The sequence below is a fragment of the Apteryx mantelli genome, chromosome 5 (assembly GCF_036417845.1).
Source record: "Apteryx mantelli isolate bAptMan1 chromosome 5, bAptMan1.hap1, whole genome shotgun sequence".
In the NCBI taxonomy this organism is placed as follows: domain Eukaryota; kingdom Metazoa; phylum Chordata; class Aves; order Apterygiformes; family Apterygidae; genus Apteryx; species Apteryx mantelli.
The window spans coordinates 70,100,189-70,123,347 of record NC_089982.1 but is presented as its reverse complement, the minus strand read 5'-3'; positions in this window follow the sequence as shown (position 1 = coordinate 70,123,347).

Below are 23,159 nucleotides of genomic sequence, written 5' to 3'. Positions count from 1 at the left end.
CTCAGGGCATGGGCTTTTGTCCCTCTCCCAACATTAGACGCTGAATGAGAGCTAACTTTCTGATTCTCAGATGATGTAATTCCTAAGTGTTATCTCTACCCCCTTTTAGCACCATAATATATCACTATGCCTAAGTGATATCTTTTGCCTCCATCCTTGCAGACATTCAAAATCCAGCAGGACATGAGCAACCTGCTCTTGCTGACCCTGCTTTGAGCAGGGGGGTTGGACCAGATGATCTCCAGTGGTCCCTTCCAACCTCAACCATTCTGTGATTCTGTGGAAAATTCTGAGCTAGGAAAAATTTGAGACAAATTCCAGCTTAATTCATTGAGATTTAAGGAAAAGTACTTTTTGTGCCTGAATGACTGCCTGAATATGGTGTGCTGGTCTCCAAGTCCATGCCTAAAATTGGTCATTAATTGCCTTAGAAGTTGAAGGGCAAATTCCTAGCTCCACCAATGTCAATGGGTGCTCTGCTGTTGACTCTGGTAGAATCAGGACTTCATCCAAGACTCTGCAGTCTAAAAAACAGTTCTGAGAAATTTCAGCTGCCCTGTTTATCCCAAGAAGGTTTTATCTTGAAAATCTAAAAGGTGACATTAAAGAATATTATTTTCACTGCTAATCAATTTGTTTATTGTGTTTATCCATAACTGTTGGATCAAACCACAATTACAGAAGTAGAAGCTTTAGGGTTGCACATCATCTAGTGTTTTTAGGACTAGGAGTTTAAGTTATATTCACTAGAAAAAGAGGAAAAAAATACCTCCGTTTCTGCCAGAATGCTTAGAACAAGGAAATACCTTCCTCCCCCAGCATCGAAGTACCAACCCCCTAATAAGAGCAAATAGCCTCCAACAGTTTTCCAGGAGTCAAAAGCATCAATTATTCCACACCAAGATGTCAAATCCTTCTCAACTTGTAACAATTTCTACAGTGCAGTTGTGTGTTACTGAAACAAAACAGAAAACCTAGGGCATAGCACAGAAAAACGGATAGGAGTACAGCAAATAACTACTGAATATGTTACAGTAGAGACTCTGTGGCCAAAAACTTGCTTATATTTCCCTCCCTGTCATGCTATCAGTTGGTCTAATAGAAAATATTATCTTCCCTTACAAACCTTGCTTATGTTATTCAGTATTAAACAGAAATTACGCTATTCTTTTTTTTTTTTTTTCCCCAAATACACTAATGGTAGAGAGGCTGTAGAAAATTCAATAACTGAAATAACAGCATGCTACATGCACTGTTCCCAATACCAGAGAGGTGAGAATCAAAGTAGAGCTGGAGAGTCCAAATTTCAATAAAGAAATTGTAGCTCCATTACTGAATGTAATAGAATTTCTGGGACATGGCCACACAAATATAGCTAATGCAATTAATGAGCATGTTTCAGGCGGCTGTGCTGTAACTTCCATGCCTCAGAGAAAGCGGAGGCAGGGCCACACACAATTAGCGGGTAACAGACAATGCCCCTGGCTTACTCTGCCTGAGGAACAGCTTACAGTAAAATGGTTATGAGAGACATTCTATGAGAACAGAGACACATATGGCTAAGTTCTGTGCTGTATGGGGCCAAGCACATTACTGGTACCACAGAAATAACCACATCCAATACTTTGCTCTTTTTTAAGTTTTTTCTCAGAAACTTTCTACTGCGTGATTTATGTGTTAAATGGAAGGTTCTCCTAGAATCTCCTAATCTTCTCCTATAAGTAGTTTGAGATTAATACTGATCATCAAGTCTTACTTTACACTGGCACAGACTAACATACGAACACTTTACAGTTCACATACAGATTTGTGTTTTACTGAACCACCTGTTCCCTCTGAAACACAAAAGAGATCACAAAAATTGAACTCTTATCCCAACTCTCTTTCTTAATAGGTAGGCAAACAACTGGGTTCCCAACAAAACAAGAGTCTGTTGTTTTTCACAGTGTGCTGGAATGGATGGCATTCCTTAGAGACAACTCAGAAAGCAAGGTCCCTGATCGGAAGAGCTGGGAATCTTAATAAGATAATCATGAACAAATGATGATTGATGATGGGGTAAGGGAGCACACAGGCCACTTTGGAAGGATTTTTTTTTTTTTACAAGGTAGCATTCTGAGGTTTTGAAATTTTTTTCCTTTATAGTTATAGGTGTTTGGTTCTTTTGTTTTCACAGTCACAAGTGAGAACTGGATTGCACCAGAGCAGAGGCAGTGAAGGATGATAAGTTGAAAGAAATGGATGTAATGAGAGATTTGAAGAGGGAGCGAGGTGGGCAGTGCAAAAATAAAAGATAGTCTATTCTCAAATGTAGGGAACAGCCAGCCCATAAGAATCAAGTCACAAAGGAGCTGTCAGGTAAGAGGAACATGCAGAGGGAACATGAAATGGAAATGATAAAGGTTGAAAGAGATAAACACACAGTATGCAATACAAGGACAAGAAAGGAACTTATTTTGGGAAGGCCATGAAGACGTATTAGGTTTTGAGTCAATGACAGGAAAGGGAAAGAACTATAAGAGTGCAAAGCTTGTAGTGGAATCTGTTCTGAACGACAAGTTCAGCTACTTGGTGCAAGTGGAAGACTGTAGAGAAAGGGAACAGAGGGGTACAGCTACTAGAGTACTATCAGAGGACTGCTTCTCAGGAGTACAAAAAGATTTTGGCTGCCTGCAAAGGGTGCTCACTATTTCTATTTGCATGAGAAACTGTCCCTTTATTTGTTTCCTGATGCCTGCTGTTATCCGAGGCTGTTCCACACTGTGGTCCTGAAAACCAAGTGTTTTAGAATGCCTAAAACCTAAAAAATGAGCAGGCGTAAATGGCTTAGGAGGATGATTTGATCCCAAAATAAATGAACGTGTAGATTCAAACCTTGAAGAAGACAAGAGTAATACCTTGAGCTAAAAGGGTTCACTATAACCACTCACGTTAGCCATTTATATTCACATATAACCAAATTTCCACACACCAGGCCAACTCTCAATATATGTCTCAGTTGGCCATCGCTACCATGGACTGCGTACTCCTGTGTTGCAACAAATATGGGTACACCATAATACTGACTGCAAGTTGAAAACTTTCCAGTTTATACCCCCTAAAATTAAATATATATGCATCAATAAGGTATGAAGATTCAAGTGACTGAGCCAATGAAATTCATGGTCTAAGTCCTGCAATCAGGCTTTAAACTAGAATCATACTCGGGGAGTAAAAGCCAGGCCTAGAATAGACAAATAACAGACCCTTGCTTCTTATTTTGCACATTTAAAAAAATCAATGCCAATTTTTTAAACCTAGAGTTTCTGGGGAGGTATTCATACCTTCAGGTTCCAAATGTGGATACCTATGCTGTATGACAGCCTGCCTGATCTCCCTGTGTATTAATTGGCAAGCAGTAACTAAATTAGGAAAATTCCTTTTTAAAAGAAGGGAATCTGCCTAATACTACACAAATAATCTCTAAAAAATATGGAAAACTATCATTATGAAAAAATAAATGCATAAAATATTCTGACTACAAAACCAAGAGGATAGCATTTTATGCCATACTAAAGTGCTTGTTCACCTACAGAAATAACCCCTGTATATTACATTTGAAAAATGTTTTAAAGTATTCAATGCACACATGAGTTTGGGAAATAAGAGTGAGAGTCACAGCTAACACAGCTATGGTGATGATTTGTAAATTCATTAAAACTTCTTACATATGCTTTTAAGAAAATCTAAAAGGCCATACAGTCTAGAATTACAAAAAAAAGAAATCATTGTATTGAGAGATATCCAACCTGGCACTAGCCAAGCTTGCTCAGACACTGAAAACAGTTCAGTGATGCTGGCATGGTGTAAATCTGCTAAAGCTGATTTATCTTGTACTGACCAGACAACTGTAATGTAGGAAGAAAGCTTAATTAGCCAAAGAGGTGCTTTACCAAGTACACTCTTTCTGCTGCTTGCTACAGCTCCCTTAGATCTAGCTTATGAGTCCATGCACTGTACTGCACTGTGCAGTACAGAAAAACACAAATAGCCAAGACAAAAGAAGGAGCTTTTGAATACCCTGAGATTTATATTCATTCATATTCATTCCTATTGCTTGCGGGTGAGTTTTCTACCTGATCTGCACTGAAAAAAAAAAAAGTTGCTCATCTGGTACACGTGAAACTTCAGCTTTTCTGTCAGAATGGCTATGTACTAGGACAGTGACCTGGGTTTTACTGAGCATGCCTACTGAGGTAGAACACCCACGCCAGAACAAGAGAGATTCATCCTAGCTCATATTAAGGGGAAATGGCAACATTTCTTCCATAGTCCTTTTATTAGGCCACGTTATTGACAACACAGTTTTTCCTCCTGATGCTATGCCACATATACTAAGTGAAAAGTACGGGGACACTTTCATAGAAGAAACGATACATCTAACATCCACAGCTCTTCTTAATGGGCACTGGTCTTGATATAGTCTGTAACAGCTGATCTCATGGCATAAAAAAACCTGTTAGACTGTACCTCAAATGCATATCCTTGCTGCTTCTCTTAGTCCTGTATCGACACCTCATCATACATATACACTCCTTATACGTTGATCAGTAGGAGTTTACACAAGGACTTGTCAAATACGCTCTTATTTTAGAAACACTGGTTCAGTCAGTACCATTTTGTTTTCAGTTAACCCTATTCAAAGTAATGCCTCTCTCCCTGCTAACTTTGATTTGATATATAACCACTTCAGATTCATTCCTGCTGTTCTTCTTGATGTATTCTGTTCTATTCTCTGTCTACTTGGATATAACCACATGGATTAATGCTGCTGCTGTACTCAGTACAGCGACAACATTTTAGAGCACTATTTTGTTGCCCACAATAAGCTCACTCTTGTGCCTCCGGTGTTCTGTAACTAGGCTCCTTCAGACACACAGTTTGGTTATTATGGTTCATCAACTTATAATGCATTATTTTCAATGGCTGCATTTTCATTCCTTTTTTTGGTTTTGCTGTTGAATTAAAAAAAAAACAAATAATGGAGGTTAAAAAAAACATTACTCACCCTTCATCTCGATCTAACATACTGCTTGGACTACACAGATGGACAGCAGAGATAGCAGGAAGATGTTCTTGCGAAGAGAGGAACTTAAGTGGCTTTATAAGACAACAACCTAGGAAGAAATGACAAGCCAATACCCACGTTTACTGTTTGCAAATCTGAGCATTGATTCTGCTTTCACAAGTGGCTTTCATCAAATGCAAATCAGAAGCCTGGCATCTGCCTGAGTAACCAGGCAGCCCTGTCCCCCTTTCAGGGGAACAAAAGCCATACAATCAAAGGGTTTTAAAAGGATGGCAAACTTATTGTAAGCTAGAAAAGGTTAAAAGTCTGCCAAGGCTTAAATATACCTCTCAGAACTCCCAAGTATGAAAGCACTTGTGACATTTATGATTTTTTCCTGGGAAATGTTTCTGTATGTTTGAAATATGATAGAAAGTGACCGAATTGGAGAAAAACAGATTCATTATGTGTCTTATTTCCCAACTGATTTTGAAAGCTCCAGAAAGCAAACTTGTATGATAGATCATTTTATTTCTCCTTCCATTTAAAAAATCCTGTTCTTACCAACAGCACCCGGGTTATCATAAAAGGGCCAACCTGTGCTTCCCCTGCATTGATGACAAATCTCCTTCTGCAAAGATAGGTAACAACTGATATCCATCCCAAATGTGTTTTTTTCTCATCTCACAAATCTTCACCGAGACTGGCACACCCTGGAAAATCATCTGAATCACATTTGGGAAGAGGAAAACAAATTTTCAAATGTGCTGAAAATTCATCACTTTGACTTACTTCCTTCAGTTAAAAGCAAACATTCGCAGCACCACTGAAAGCCAGATGCATATTTCTACTGAAAATCTTACAGAAAAATATTTAATACTAATTCACACATGTATTTATTGTGAAAATAAAGCCTTCTGCTATCTGCTAACAGTGCAAAATAGGAACTTAAGCAAGAATATGTTAAAAAAACTCAATAAGCTCATCCAATAGCGTGTCTTTCTAATAGCCTTATTTCTCATTTTTTTGGGAATAATCACAAAGCTTATTCCAAAGATTATGAAGTTGGACACCAAAGTTCAAAGATCTGAAATGAGCCTGCAGTGACAGTTTGATCAAATTTTCAGCTTTTTGTTTAATGATTGATTCCAGATTCAAAAGTACAGAAAGGAACATCATTTCACACACAGGTTTTATCTTTGTAAGAAAACTAAATGTCAATGATGTTACTGACTAGCTGGAAAATAATTCAGTCACAGTACTGTCTGAAGGACCCTGCTGCTGTAAGAAAACCATTCTTTACGATTATAAACCCAATTTAATTTAAAACAGGTCCTCGTTCTAATGGTTTTGAACACAGTCACTGTCTGACAGAACAACCTGTGATTTCTTCTGAAGTAATCATAATCATCCCTGGTGTTTAGAGACAACTATAAAGGAAAAGCTGCCAATTCTTTAATTAAGGCAAAATCAGAATAAAGGATTCAAAGCAATAGAAGGATTTTTTTCCCAGTGAAATGCATGAATCAAATTATGAAACTCAGTGTCACAAGACATCATGGAGCCCAAAAAATATAAATAGATCTGAAATAAAATGCTGTGAAATAGTGGAGAAATCTATTGATAGCCATCAGAATGATAGCCCGGATATTACCTCCAGGTCAGAGGGACTGCTTGAAATATACCAGGCTTACCCTATACTTTCTGCCTTTTTAATTCTTTATTTTCAGCATCTCCAGTTTTACTGGATTGCTCCAAGAAAAAGTTAGCCTGAGGCAAACAGCCCTCTCCCTGAGGCACAGAATCTGGGGTTCAAATGATGCAGGGGCAACTAATGAAAGAAAACAAAAATGATTATTTAAAATGAAGGATCCAGAAGAAGATACCAATTAACAAAGAGATTCTGTTATCATTGTAAACGTAGGAGGTAAAAGTCTACTTTAAGGACACAATATCACATATATGCAAAATGTGAACATTGCCTGCAGGATAAGTATTCTGAATTCTGACGATCACATCTCAAAGCCTAGCTACTGTGTTCACTGCCAATAATGATTTCTCCCAAACTCAAACTCCTTGTAGGGATCAAAAGGACTACAGGAGAAGACAAAATGAAGAAATCAAATAATACCAAATGACAACAAATAAAATAAAAAAAGTCAAAGCATCAGAAACAGAAAACCCAGGAATCTGGAGAAGGGCGTTAAAGAGAGCACTCCTGACAGCACCCACCACTCCCTGACACTATTCAAGGAGCCAGCGGAGGATGCCAAGTGGTGGTCTGCCCAGGAGCAGAGACATTCTGCTCACTATCAGCAACAGGATACTGAGCTCAACAGCACTTCCATCTGATTCGTTAAGAAAGTTTTCAGGGCACAAAGATTGTGAAAGGGGAAAAAAATAGTTATGCTATGTTGTCTTTCAATACAGTATCTTGTGTTGACCTGGATTCACAGCAAAGCTTTCCCCATGAAGAACTTTGTTTTAGGAAACACTGCAAGACCTTTTTCTTCTTAAAAGCATTCAGTCTGGATTTAGTGTATTTTTCAAATATCTGTTTCAGTCCCAGCCACAGAATAAAAAAGAAACTCTGTGCTGAGTCACTACCCTTCTTAACTTCTCCATAATACTTTTCAGCTGCAGATACTGGACAGCTTCCTGAGTCTGTGGAAGACATATAAGCTACTTTCTTATTAGTCCTGCAAATAAGTCACTTCCACAACATCATCCTTGCACAATGTGGTTTCTTCTAATTTAGTCATGCACCTTATAATCAGTCTTCCCAGAATGCCTTCCACAAAACCATGTAGTGTAAGAACAAGTGGAAGTACTGGAACAGCATCCCTTGTGCCACTCATAGTTTAGGCAAGGTGAAAACTATTAGTAAATATTTACTTACCAGTAAATGCACAGCTAATAAGACTTTACCCTTTTCTATACTGCAATTAGGATCAACATTTATCTGAAGATACTCAGAAGAAATTTTTATACTTCAGGGTATGAAGTAGGTATCTGATTGAACTCCCAGCATGATGTACCTTATCTTGGCAGTGTTAAAGGCTGGTGTTGTTAGAGATTAGAGTGGTTGCCATGTTTGCTTAAGATAACTGTTCTAGTGTATCTGCAAAGATGCACATTGCACAACAAGGATGATAAATTTTCCTAATGTAATCCAAAATGCTGATAGCCTAATGTTGAGTACAGTATCATTGTTTATTGTGTTTACATGAGATAGTACTGTGTAATATGAGTACGACACATCATGATAAAATTTTGTATTAATACAGACATTGAACTAGTATATTATTACTTTCCACATAGTCCTCTGATTGTAGCTATATCTCACTTAAAGCTCTGAAATATTATCAGATAATACATATTGATTACCACTTCAAGTATGGGCCAGATTTTTTTAAGTGTGAATTCCTAAGTCCCATTAAAACAGCGGCATTTCGCTGTCTAAAATCTTTAAGCTCCCTCTACTAGCTCAGTACCTAGGACAGCACAGATCAAAGGTTAAAATCCTCCTAGTCTCCTTAATATTTTTGATCTCATTTCACACTTACTCTACTATCAGATCACCAGCAATCCCAATGTTTTTTCAAATACTTTTCAAAAAGAAAACATCACATATTTAAATTGCATTAACTTCTCACCTTCTCTTTCACCCACGCTTTCACTTCTTTCCCTCCCCATAAACACAAACACACACAAACATGTTCACATACACAAAAGAAAGCGCTGAAGATTAGAAAGCTTCTACATTTTTCCATGTGAAAGTGCAGAAGTACATTCTCACAAATGTGAAGCCACCATTTCTTAAAGTCTAAACATTCAACACATAATCTGTAACTTTAATCAACACATCTCATTTTGCTAATGCGTACTGACTGGATGCCTGAGTGCTAATGAGCGTCCCTGAATGCTAATGGCTCTGTGAAACTAGATGGCCTCTGAGCATCACATGGATTATCTAAAACTTATTTGCATCTCAGATTCCCAGCACCATTCAGCTTCACCTCTCTTTGACCTTGACATTTTATAAACCAGGGAGAGCAGTTGTGTGACAAAAGAAAAGCCAAAACTAAACTAAAAAGGCGGGCAAGGACATTTCCATCTAGAATACATTTGCAACAATCTACTGAGCTGAATATTCTTCACTAGAATTTGATCATTTTTATATATTGCACATCTTGTCTCCTCATTCTTTGAACTCTGGCAAATGCTTACAGAACATATGTTTAGGAAGTGTTGTTTTAGCCAAGATATTTTAAGGATCTTAGCAAGACAAGGACTGTGGGGAGAGATAATACTTTTTATAACTGACAGATTTGCAAGCTATAAAAGGTATTAAATATATTATACATTGCTGCATATATTACTACAAAGTAATATAACAATGCCTGTATTATTAATTCAATATAGTTGGAAAAACAGACAAGCTTTCAGGCACATGAGCCCTTCTTCAGATCCTATCTCATATATCAAAAGAATATAATCCCTTTCCCCATAATATAACATTTAGTCAGTCATTGTCAGATGTGTTCTGCAATTTCATAAAGCCTGTAACTTTACAAAAAAACCCACTATCCTTCCTAGAACTTTTCCAGTGCATAGACACTATAATGTCTGAATTTAAGGGAAAACCTATACTGCAGATATTACTTGGATGTCTATGCATATCAGTGTTTGATAGCTCTCTCTAGAAAATGAGAAATACTTTCTCTGAAAGCCTTTATTTTGTTTTCCATTTGCTTTCCAGCTTTTCTGTGAAAAAATGTGTATATATAAATATCTATACATACACATAAATATACATTATATATATTTACATATTTTCAGGAAAAGAAAGTTTCTTTCTTGACTGCCAAGAAACATTAGAAAAATCACATGGAAAAAATAATGCAAGATATTTTAAAATAAAATGCTTTACCACCCCTTATTAGCCTCAGAATAAGCTGACGCATAGCGTTTACCCGGGTCTATTTCCCATCCTGAAATACAGTGGAAGGGGTTGATTTTACTGTTGAAGTTAAAACTTAGAAGAGGCCCTTAGATCATCTGTTTTGACCTTCTGCAAAGTACAGGTTATTGCATTTTACCTATCAACTGTAATATGGAACCCAGTAACTTCTGTTTAACTCAAGCATACCTCCCAGAAAGGTCTATGATTTTGATCTGAGGACTTCAAGGTATGGAATAGCCACACCTTCTTTTTTTGTGATGCCTTAATCCTCCTACTAAAAATTATTTCTAATATTAGTATTCCAGCTTCTACTTCCAGATACTGTTTTGCATTTCTCTACCAGATGATAGAGGCTTTTGATACATGGACAAAAATAAAAGAAAGATTCCTGTATCTCCTTTTCCATCCAGCTAAACACTACAGCTGGCTGCCTCACTCAACTTGTCCTTTTTCTTTTTAATATCAGCATTTGGTCTCTTCCACTCTTACAGCTTTTCTCTAGCACTGCAAGATTTATTAAAAATTACCAGTACACCAGATGTCTTTCTTTCTAGCTCTTTAAAGACGGTTTGGTACAAATTATCTGCAACCCTCAAAATAAAAGTGTTTATCCTTTAGTAATAATCTACGTCCTGAAAAGGACTTTCTCATCCTTGTGTAATGCAAACATATAGCTTTCTAACTACAGAACAGGAATGCTTATTGAGTGTTTCCGCATCTTCTATATTAACAACAGTTTAATTATCTCAAGTGAGTAAAGGACTTATATCATGGCTAGAATTTCTTTGACTCCTCCTCATTATCATTATCTTCAGGTTTTCCCCCGTTGTTCTTGGCTTATGAGTTTTCTAGATTTCATATCTTCCAAATGACATATATTGTTATTCATTTACCAAAAATACTTTTCTATAACTATTTAAAATTACATGTCCTACAGGAAGAGAGGCGACTTCACAGAAGTGGTCTCTACAGACACTTGTAAAAAAAATCAGGTTTGGGTAAGTCTGAAGACAAGTTCCTCCAGTGTGGAGCTGCAAAAGATCATGGATTCTTCTGGGAGAGCTCAAACCCATGTCTGAAACAAACTTCATATCTTCACAGGACAGAAATTTAATTATTTTGGGGCTCTCCAGATAATGTCACAGCACAATCAGGAAACACGAATCCCTCGTATTAAAAAGGTTACAATCTAAACCTTCATAAAATACAACTGTCAGCAATAAAAATTTGGTGAAACAATTAGATTTGATATAGTAAGGAATACTCATAGCACATCCTAAACTAAGGTTAAAGCAACTCTACCTCTGGGGTTATAACTGAAGTTTATGCAAGTGAGACTTTTGCATAAATCCAATAAGAACATTTTTGAAGTCACTGGATAACATAAACCATTTACAGTTACAAGAAAAAGTACTGAAAAAAATGTAGATTTGCAATATTTGGGGATGAATAAAATAGAATTCATTTCTTTTTCCACTTTGAATGAGAGAAAACTATTTTGGAGTATTAAATAAATATATTTTTATATATTTAATGCTATATAAGCTCATATTGTTTCAGGTAACCTTCCAGACAGCCTTGTCTCAGCTTCCCTTAAAAGTTAAGAAAGTTGATTCTAAACCATCTGCAAGTCTTTAGAAGTCTACTCAGAATCTTAAAGCAGACAGAGAGGGAAATCTAGGCCAGTTACAGTAAATGAAAATTTCTCTACTGACTTCATGAGGACCAGGGTATCACTCTGTGCGCCCTTTTTAGAAGTCATTCTCATTCATTTGTTCTATGCGCAAAATTTGGAATCCTTTTGAAAAGGGATGAACTTATTTTTCACTCAGAGTCTTTTGCAACTATCACGGCCATTTGCCTTTGCACTACTAGATCAATACAAGATTAAAAGGAGTAGCATGCATGTGCAGAACAAACTAGCCATTTGCACAAGTTAAAGTACAGCTAGTCTATGATCTGCATCTTGCATCTTTTTGTCTTCATTCTAAATCTGACATTTCTTTTCTGATTGCAGGTATGTGAATTCTCAGAGAAGATTGTAATCACAATATTTTATTCAAACTTTGTCCAAGGCCTAGCAGTGTGTATTTGTAAACCTCTGCTAGCATAGCATTCTCTATTAAAGAAAGGTTTGTTTAAGATTCCTTTAATATCACACAGACATATATTGATTGCCTGACTTTGCATTTAGGTGGCTGACAAAGTTACTCAGTTGGCTCTGCCACGTGCACTTTCATGGGAGTAATCTGCATTAGAAGGACAAAATGGACAACTAGAGAAACAACAGTAGCAGCTTTTTAACCACTCCGGTTAGATTCATTAGGGGACAGGTGTCAGCATTTCTTGGGTTTGACTGTTCAGATCAAACGACCAGGAGGGGTGTTGTCATCGTTGCCGCAACAGCGTATTCTGTTTCTCTTTAGGTTTCCAGATAATGCAGACCAGATGCCAGGGAGCTCTTTGGAAACATCTGCATCATCAAGCTTCACTCAAGGCTCTTCACTTTACTTATAAAGCATAGTATCTCAGTTCTTAAGTATGAAATCATATTTTTCTGCCAACTCTTAGCTTTCATTTCTAAAATGTATAAACATTAGGTTGGCATCTCTTAAGAGAATGTATTTATTCAGAATAGGACTGTATTCAAAACAATCTAATATTCTTACTTGTTATTACTGACCATCTAGGAGGCAATGGGGGGATGTGATAAAAAAAAATTAATTTTAATTTTTAATGTTTACATTACCAAAAATTAACAAAAACTTAAGTAGATAATTTTCAATTTTCTTGACAGGACTCCTATATTTCAGTGTTTTTTAATCTATCCAATGTTTTCTGCTATGAAAACAGATAAATATGATACCACGGTCATTAGATAACTACATGGTATGCACTGTGTTATGCCCAGAAAGAAAGGAAAAACTACAAGACTGCTATTACACTGTTAGACTTATATTTCTTACATAGGTCACAGACTGTAACATTTGTTACAAATACACTTTGACATACACCGTAGGTGCTAGAAGCTGCTACAATCATGGCAAGATAAAGAAAAATAGTCGTAAATAAAAAACCAATATAATAGCTGCTTAAGTGGTAGCAAAGTTAAAGCTATGTGGGTAACTTTAAACAAGAAATCAAATGTTAAAGTTCTGGGGGCACTCATAACGCTTTGCATATGGTTTTCAAATCAAAAACAGTATGTTGCATGACTAGACAAAAAACAAATAAGAGCAAATTGCACTGCAGAAGGACATCATCATAATCTACAAGCCCTTCGTATCAGAAATAAATAAACGTAACAACATCTTGCATTGATACATGAGACTTATGCAGAAGATTCCCAAGAGTACTAATGGAATCTACTATTATACAGTTTTTAACCAGTAGTGGTAAAATAGTATTCTATAATAAGCTACATCAGGCTATGTAATTTAATAACAGATTCTAAGATGGCTGCATTTTTATTCAATGTCTTAGTTAAAAAAAAAAGTTTAAGGTACTGAAAATAGTTTACTTTAAAAATATAAACTTTCATGAATTTTAAAACTTCCAAATAATTTGTTACTGTCTTAATATGACATATAAAAACCTACTTGAAAACAGTATTAGTGGAGATCTGAAGAACTTTGTCAAATTTTAATTAGCTTGACAGTTATAGCAGCTTCTCCACTAATACCATAGTATACACTTCACCATTTCCCACTTCACTGTAAGTCTTCTAGGTTTCACTGACATCAGACAAACTGTTGGCTGGGTTTTGCAACAAATTATAAATTGCTGTTGTAGGTTATGTAACCTGATCAAAGGACCTTGTCAGCTATTTAATTCTCTACTGTTTCTGATAACATATTCAAGACAGGCAAAAGTTACTTCCTCCAAGACAAATGCCATGCTGCATTATTCCAGCGTGCATCTGAAGAAATCCCAGTAGGTCAGTGAAGTTATTCTAGGCAGAGCCCACTGGGAGATAGGGCAATTCACACTTCTCAGACCTACTATTCCAGGCTTTCTGCTGACATCTCTATCCTACTTCTGCTCAATTAATGTTTCCAAGTTTGGGGGTTTTTTTCCGCACAGTTACAGAGGTTAACAGCTTTAAATGTTAAAAAAAGGAGAGGAAGAACTAGCAAAGGCAGAGATCAAATCACAGGATTATTCAGTTACTCATTTTCTGGCATATTGACACCTCTTAATTTATCTGCGGGAATGTGGGAGAAGGGTGGAGGTCACTGCTTGATTCTGCGCAAAGCTCAGTTTATTCTCTGCCTTTATCAGCCTTTGCATTTGCCATTAACATTTCTGCCATCTCATGGTTCGAGCAGCCAACCTCAAGCTAGTTACCGAAAGTATTTGAAACAATCCAGCACAAGGCTATTCCAATCTGAACCTGAACTGCACCAACATTTTCAATTTCAGTGAGAGATCCCATATTTATTACCATGTCCCTTGCCTCTCAGGAACCAGCTGAATCACGCCTCCACCATCCTTACCCATGAAAGAAGCAGGTAGAGCTGGAGACAGTGCACAGTCTTCTGCTGAGTATATCCCCACAGAAGTACCCAGTGGAGCTTGGCAAAAATCCACTAATGCCCTAGTCCAGCATATTCTGAAAAGCAGTTCAAGTTATAAAACTGGATAGGAAAGAGAAGATGGGGAGGGGGGGAAATATCAGGCAACAGTTTCACAAAGCAGAGAAGCAGTAATGGTTTGAAACACTCTTGTCCTGCACTCTGGTGTATGCCCCATCTCAATTCGACCAGCACCACCTTCTGAGGGCTCTGCTTTGAACCGAATCAGGAAACTGATCCCAACTTGAAAAAAATGAAACAAAGAAACAAATAAGACTTCTTTTTTTTTTAAGCTAGATCAGGTTTACAAACTTGTTTTCCCATATCTATAGCAAAGGTACATATGGCACAACAGCAAGTCATAAGGAATGGAAATGTCTTATGTTGGTATTGCTGCCAAATTTTTGTAACATGAAATCATGGCCTCTGTGGTCTGTACAAACCAGATTATTTCAGATCTTATTAAAATCTTTCTGTGCAGAACACAACCTAAATATAAGCTTCTATCCATTCAAAATTGATGGGGTTTAATTCAAGAGTTTAAGCATCTGCTTAAATATTTATCTTATTTGGAAGCTTGAGAAAGCAGCTGTAAATAACTACAGTATGTGAAAATACCTGTAAAAAAGGTTTCACAGTACCAGAGCTGACTATCAAAACTCTTCATAAAAGCATCCTTTGCTCAGTCTTCCCATGCTTCTTTAAAAAAAAAATCTAAAAATATATTCCATGTGTTTTATGAGACAAGGGTATTTTAGATGTTTGATATTCCTTAAATATTTTTCCTTTTTTTTCTAAAAAATATTCTTCCAATGAAGACAACCTATGGACATGAACAAGTTCACACACTTTCTGAATTTACTTCTGCAGCCCTGAGATGCCTCTTGAGCTTTGCTAGTGTATATTGACTGCTCGTTACCATAGGCATCTAAATATCTGTTGTTTTACAGTCCCTTGAAATATTTGTCTATTCCCATGAAAACAGGTAACACTAAGTTTCACCTTGTGCCTCTCACAAAATTAAGTTTATCCTTTTATTATTAATCCTATTATTTCTAATAATGGCTCTAGAAGTGACTGTACAAATATCTTAAAATAACTCCATACAGCACATTTTAATCCTGGTTTAATACAGCCTTTTACTAAAGAAAAGAAATTCTATTAATGGTTCTGATAACTTTGTGATATACAGAAATAGGTGTTGCCTTCAGCCAAATCCTTCTCCATTTCCACTTGAGAGCTAAACCAGAATTAAGAACCTGGGCTAACCTCTGATTTACTAATCACTGTCACACCAAACACATACGTGACACATGTTACACTAACCACTGTAGTTTTACTTTCCTGTGTTAAGTTAGCATAATATTTCTGAGCATTGATGTCACATTTCCATCCCAAATGTGAATGCATTCCAGGTATACCACACCTGAAACAATTTGTCTATTTAGCCTGTAAAGCGCGAAGGTAATACTTATTGCTACCAACTGTATAATTCTGTGCACATACATTTTATAGATGATAACCTGAAAACTTAACTAAGTCTTTGAGATACTTGGCCTGAGATCTGATCCAACTTTTTAATGTTCTTATTAAAACTACAGGGAAATTATTGGAAAATATCTGTATTTTAAGCACTTAATTTTAATTTTTATCATTTACAGAAATTATAATTTCCTAGAAATTTCCTTAAAGTATATCAAAATCTTAATATGTAATCTCTTTTTCACTAAATTTGAAAAAAGGTTTTAAGATCACTTTTCCATTTACTGAGAAATTTCAATCACATTTTTAGCTTGGAGCATAAATACGAATTACCAAAACCAGATACAGAAAAACAGAAAACAGAGTTACTTCTTAGCAGCAATAAAAGAGGTCCAATCGACCTCTTGTATATGCAAAGAAGAAAAGATATCCAGATCTCTCAATTAAAGTTCTTACAGATAACAAGTAATTTTCATCTTCTTTTGCACAAGGTTTTTTTTCCCCGCCTCCCTCCCATGAAACAGGCAGATCATTAATTCTACAGTCAGCAGCTAAAGGGAGTTACTCTGTCTGATCTCAGACATTACTGAGCACATCCCTTACCATCACTAAACCCTAGGTTGCAAAATACATCTGCTTTCCTTTCTTACTAGAAATTAACAAATCAGTCATGCCAGAATATTATTCCTAATACAAACAAACATTATTAGTTATAAATACACCTCTGTGGGTATTTTGACCCAAAGTTCACGGTCCTATAAGGAAGAGAAGACAGAGCATATAAACAGTAATGAAAACTATGTACTACTTTAACCTGTATGACTTTGTGCATTCAACTTACAGTGCCATGGAGTTAATCAATCGTTTCTCACAGCATCACAGAATTACAAAACAAGACCACTGTAGTTTAATTTAAAAGAAGCACGAAAATCATATTTAGGAAATGTCTGTTCTCATGATCAAGGTCAGGACAACAATTCAGAAAAAAATGCCTTGCTTTTCTGAAATGGATAAACACTAAACAACTGTTAATCTGTAGTCTTGATAGTGCACTGACTCTACTAGTTCTCAGAGCCTGAGGTAAGGATGTGCAGCACCAGAAAGCTATTCAAATCGCAGGATTTGGGATCATACTAGGCTAACTGTGACAAGACAGGACAATAGGCAAGAAAGTAAGAAAGAGGAAAACAGCAAGAAAGTCTTTAATAAATAATTTTCGGAAGGGTTTAACTACACAGTGCATTGCCTTCACAAATCAAGCCATCGATCATATGGTCACTCTGCAGCTTTCTATAAAGCTGAGGTATTGCATCTTTTGACTTCCAGTTTATTTAAGCCAGTATTCTTCCTTGGGTGCAAGCTTGACATTGATTTCTCAGCTGTCTAGGTGATATGGAAAGCCACTTCAGCTACAATATTGTAAAATGATTTTTTGTCACACAGTATTTTACAAAAGTCTCATGCAAGAATGTGTGAGAGCTCTTTAAAATGCAAGATTCACCAAGGGGGAAAGAGAGGTTAGATCTGCAAAGAAAAAAAATGTCACATGACTGAACACATTCTCTCATTATTCCCAGAAGCAAAAGAAGTAGCTAGAGGCAGAAAACTGACAATAATTATATTGCCTAGAAACTGACAGCATACATAAATCTAGTGCATTAAGCCTTTATTCACTGATTCACTTTCCAAAGCTCATTTCAGCATTAGCTCAGAAGTAACACTGTGCAAGACATTGCTCTTCAGTTTACGGAAAATTTGGGTAAATTTTTCTTCCACATACTGTGACAATTCAAGTTTTGTATGGCTGCTCTCTCTATCCTGTGGCAACATGAGTTGCCATGATTTTTGTCCACAATTTTCTTCCTTAGTAAATTGTCAGTAATACATGAAACAGAAGGCAGACATGCTTAAAAGAAGAGTAATTCTGCCTTTGTTCAAACTGTTATACGTACAGTAGAAGCCTGCAATGATGGCAGGACAGCTATTCAGTCTTGAACGTCTGTTTATGTCAAATCACAAGAGCGTAGCCCAAACAATCTAAATCCAGCAGGAATCTTCTGCTGAACTAATTTTGACATAATACTGAAAAACTATGAATCAGAAAGATATCTAAGAGGGAAAATAAAGATTGGTGATGCTATAGAAAAAGTGCTAGCATTAGTCACAGAAGAAGACTTCTGACACTCTGTTAGAAACCATATGATAAAGGAAACTGTTCAAAAGTGATAAAGCATTTGGTGACGCAATATTACTTGGTAATTAATCTTTTGTACATCCATTTTGGTAGTTCCAGAAGTAAGAATACCAGACACTTGACTAGTTTAAGAGCTCAGGGTCTAACATCCACAGGATAGGAGACATTCAAATACTAAGGACTCTGAAAGACAAGGTGCCAGTGAGCCACCAGAGGAGAATGCCATTGCATTGATAGGGCTAGCTCACATTTCCAGTTTTTGGATCAGATATATGCACCTTGGCTTACAGCATTTGAAGGGAGAAAGCAAGGAGTGTCCAACACTTTCAGTTGGAATTGTCTTATTGAACACAATAGCAGCAAAGATGGCACTGAGAAAATTGTGATCTTGTTATAGGCGCATTCACCACCATCTGGTCTGACGAGAGACCGATGAGCCTTCTGTGGACTGCCCTCCACGGCTGCCAAGATGAGCAGGACGATCCAAGGCAGGTTACAGTGACAAAAGCCTGCTAATGGCAGACTGCCACATACCTGTTCCTGCAATTACCTCACAAGCCATCAGATTTTAAAATGAATTTCCCACTATTTAGGTACTAGACTCAGCCTGCAGTTCCTTCAGAGATTTACTCTAGGGTCCTTAAACTGAGGAGCAGACTAGCCCAAGCAGCAGCCAAAGGAAAAAAAGCAAGCTTAAACCTTCCCACACTTATTTAATCAGCATTGCTATTTTGCTGTCACTTATTGCTTAGAGGTGTCTGGCAGTCTTATTTGCTTGAGCAAACATTATACCCTTGGTATAAAAATGCAATTAAAGTTTGGAAGGAAGTTCTAGCAGATTAAAGATGTATGATGATCTTTTATTTCTCAATTTTTGTGCATGTTTGTATGCATTTACTTTATTTTTGGATGTCTAATTATTAATATGGTATAATATAATTTCATGACATTTCAAAACCAGAAATAGTATTAAGAACTGTAACATTTCTGTGGCTACATCTACTAGATGTTGCATATAAACAAGTAAAATGTGTTATCTTTTGGAGTGACAAGATAAATGTTTATTAATTATTTTCTCTGCTATAAATTGCAAGAAATACAATCTTCTTGAATTGATGTTAACAGGCCTGTATATTACTCATTGCACAGCTTTTCAGTGGTATTTGGCCTCATAGTCAAACTGAAGAAACTGAAGGCAGCTTTAATATCACACATTTTCAAAGTTTCTAGAACGTAAGATGAAATAATACATACTGGAGTTTTTTGATGGGGAACATAGTGATAAAAATCAGACCTTGGGGAACGCAAAGAATTGTGTCCAGTCTTTCATAATCTGTATTCTCCATGTTTCTTGAACTTGGTTCCTCCTCAGTAGCATATGAATATGACCTAAAGGATCTGCTTTTTTTCCTCCATAAAACACCGATGCCCCAGTGGACTCTGCAAATCACTTGTTTTTGACTCCTTTATGTAAGAGATGAAGGATTGAGTGGTTGCATCTCTCCTGACTGAGACCTTCAATTATGTGCCAAAATGAACAGTCATCTTAGAACCAACCCTCTCCCCCACCCACCCCAGGAATTAATAACTCTGTGTTCAGGGCACACTTTGGATGGTGTGAAGTTAATAATGGACTCTTCAGTCTCAATTCCTTTTTTAATTGCTGTGGAATTTAAACAAAAATCTCTACAAATTATTTTTAATGTGTAAATCGTTTGGTAGGGCTAATGCCTGGCTAGCCTTGCTTCAAATTAGCTAAAGCAGAATCTTGAGCATTGGTCTCCCCAACCTAGGAAGAATGCTAATTATTACTGGGGGTTAAGGGAAAGAAAGAGGGGTCTTCTTCAAGAATTACTTTTTTAATTTAAATTAAATTTGTTACTTTATCATTTTGTCTGAAACAGTTCACCAATTCCAATCCAAATCTGCAGTTTCAGACCTACTGAAACCTCGGTGCTCAGTAAAATAAATTATAGGCCAAGAAAAAAACAGAAAAGGGCCCAGTCCCTTTTAATAACTACTTCACAATTCTAAGAGCTGTTAACCCAGATTAAGAAATACTGGAACCCTACATTCCAATATTGCTTAATTGCGATACACACCTTTAGGTTTCCTTTATAACTATAAGCCCTGGAGACCTTTTCAGCCAGGTTCCAGAACGTGCACATCCACTCATCCTGCTCTAAGAGGCAATTTGCTTTCCTTTGTTTTCAGGAAAGTTCACCCAAGTGCATACATAGTAAACCTACCAGCCTATAAAGCAGCTGGCCTTTTGCTCTCCTAAGGGACAGAACAGGCATAAATCATACATTCATTCAGCAAGTGTGTAGTAAATCCAGAGTCTTGAAGCACAGGTGAAGGGAAAGGTACTTGAGGGACTCAGAAAGATAGCAGGCAAGCAGGGGGGTATGCTGGTGCCATCTACAGGTCAATCCATCCTTCCTGCAGCCCGTTCCCAAGTTGTCCCCTAGTAAGAGGACCAGAAGACACAGCGCATGCTAGATGCTAGTGGCCGGTATGTGAGACAATGTAGCTTGAAAGTAATGCACACTATATTGCCCAGCCAGTCCAAGCCCTGCAGTACAGGCCCTGTTACTCCTTTCTGGATTTGGTGCAATAAAAGATGCAGAAGCTGCTGTCAGTATAGCTACGCCTACACAAAGAGCTCTGGTCTGTATGTGTTAAGGGTGTCATTTTTCTACCGGTCAAACCTTTCTGGATGAATTCAGGTAACTCAAGTTATGCCTATGCAAAGGAGTACTTCTGCAGTATACAAGGGAGTTAGCCTATATCAAAGCCACGATCACCAAGTCCCTTCCTACTCCCCATTTTAGTACTGTATATCCCTTATTTAAGAAATTTGCCAAAATTTGACTTTGCATAGATATAGAGCAAACAAAACTTTGCAACCAGGATAGTCTTCACTTAAAATCAGCTTCTGCATGTCTTCTGACACTCTGTTTATAATACATACACAATATCCTAGCTGCACAAGAGAGATCCATGATTTGAAAATTCACTGCACAGAATGCAAGGTACAATAGTTCCTTGGGAAATACATCATATATACAGCTTATACTTTTAGGGAAACTCTTTTTCAGAGCTTTGAGCATAGATGACTTTTTGTCTTTGGTTCCGCAACAGGAAGACTGCATATATTTTTCTCCTCCCTATAGCTACAATCTGTACTATGCGAGAAGAAATTGTTTCTATAGAGAAAAGGCTTTTCCTTCTTCCAGGAAGGAAAGGTTCTGCCCCCGCCCTCAAAAAAAAGAACAAATGAACAAACTGAGAAATGATAGAGCATATCAGTTTTGGCATACCCTACTCTCTATATTTTAATGATCATTAATTTTCTTCTTATCTCAAATTCTCAAGAGGAATCAGTATGACTGATTCACCTAAACATCCAAATATGATGATCTCAAATTATGAGCCAAGCCCTTACAGGGAAGGGAAAGGGATGACACCATTTAATAGCAAGGATGGTGTTGGCTTGAAGAGGGAGTCATAACAGCATATTGTATTAAGCTTTAGTCCACCCTATTAAACTGCTACAAAATCCCTGCTCTGACACCAATTAGAGCACTCACTGTTGTACTCTACTGTTTCAATTTTTTTCTAATATGCTAGTAATTAAATATTCTGTTGTGTATTACTTGGACATTGCCTGTGGGTTGTGAGGAAAAAGAAAATATCATAAATATTTTGTTTTACTTTTATTAAAATATAATCTCTTGATTAAATATTTTCAGGGAATTATTTTCTCCCTATCATATATGGAAGATTTTTTTAAAACAAAATGTTTAAGGGACAAGATTATTTTGGATTGTATAAGGCAAAATGTGCAACCGAGCAGAAAACCTGTTAAAATTCCTGCTTCTAATCCCATAAAATATAGTGTCTCCATGTGGTCCTTAGCAACTTACACCTCTCACTCTTTAAGTACAGGAATATTTTTTAAGTCTAAGTGAAAGATAATGAAAGATCATGACTAGGTAAAGAAGCAGGACCCCCTAGTGCCCCTCGCGTATTCTGGGGCAATGTGATAGACAGGCACAGCCTGCAAGGAATTTTTGTTCAAATTCTAAACCTCCCCATTCTATTGTTGCCTGAATGGGGCCTATTAAGCCTTGCTAAAATCCCTCTTTCTATTCCAAAGGTTTTTTTGAAATTTAGCATAAAACAATGGTGTCCATACATAAGCTTCCATATATCTACCATGAGAAAGGCAAAAAAAATTCCTTTCTTAAGCAAATTTAAGGAACATTCATAAGCCTGGAGGAAAAAATTCTTGTGGCGTAATGTGAATAAATCCTTTTTGTCTAGGGAGATTCTACAAGAGGTTTTACTCTATTAATCCCTCTTATTAGAAAAAGCTACCCCCAATATCCAAGCTGCTACTCTTACCCATTCTTTCCTCCCTTCTCTTCTTCCAGAGTTCCTTAGCCTTAACTCTTTGGATAGTCAAAAAGAAATACAAGTCAACAAGAAGACATGTGATTTTGTAGTCAGTGAAAGCAAAGACCTATTTCATAAAGCTGTGCAACAACGATCTACAATCTTTGCTGGCCTATGGTTAACACCACTGAACAGCCAAGAGAAGCACGTAAACTCAGTGAATGCAAGGAACTCTACTACTAACATTGCCGATCTTGCTACCACTTGTACAATTTCACCAGCATCGATAACAGTGAAAAAGATTAATAAAAGCACTGTCAGAAATATAAAGTATTAAAAAGCATGAACAGAGCTGTAATGCAAGATGATAGATCTTGAAGACAGAGACTGAGATCCTATAGCATTTTGCTGCTGCATGAATGTAAGAAAAACAATACTTTTATCTACTGTGACTAAAGGACTTAAGTTAGCTGTAATTTTGCACAATTTTTTATT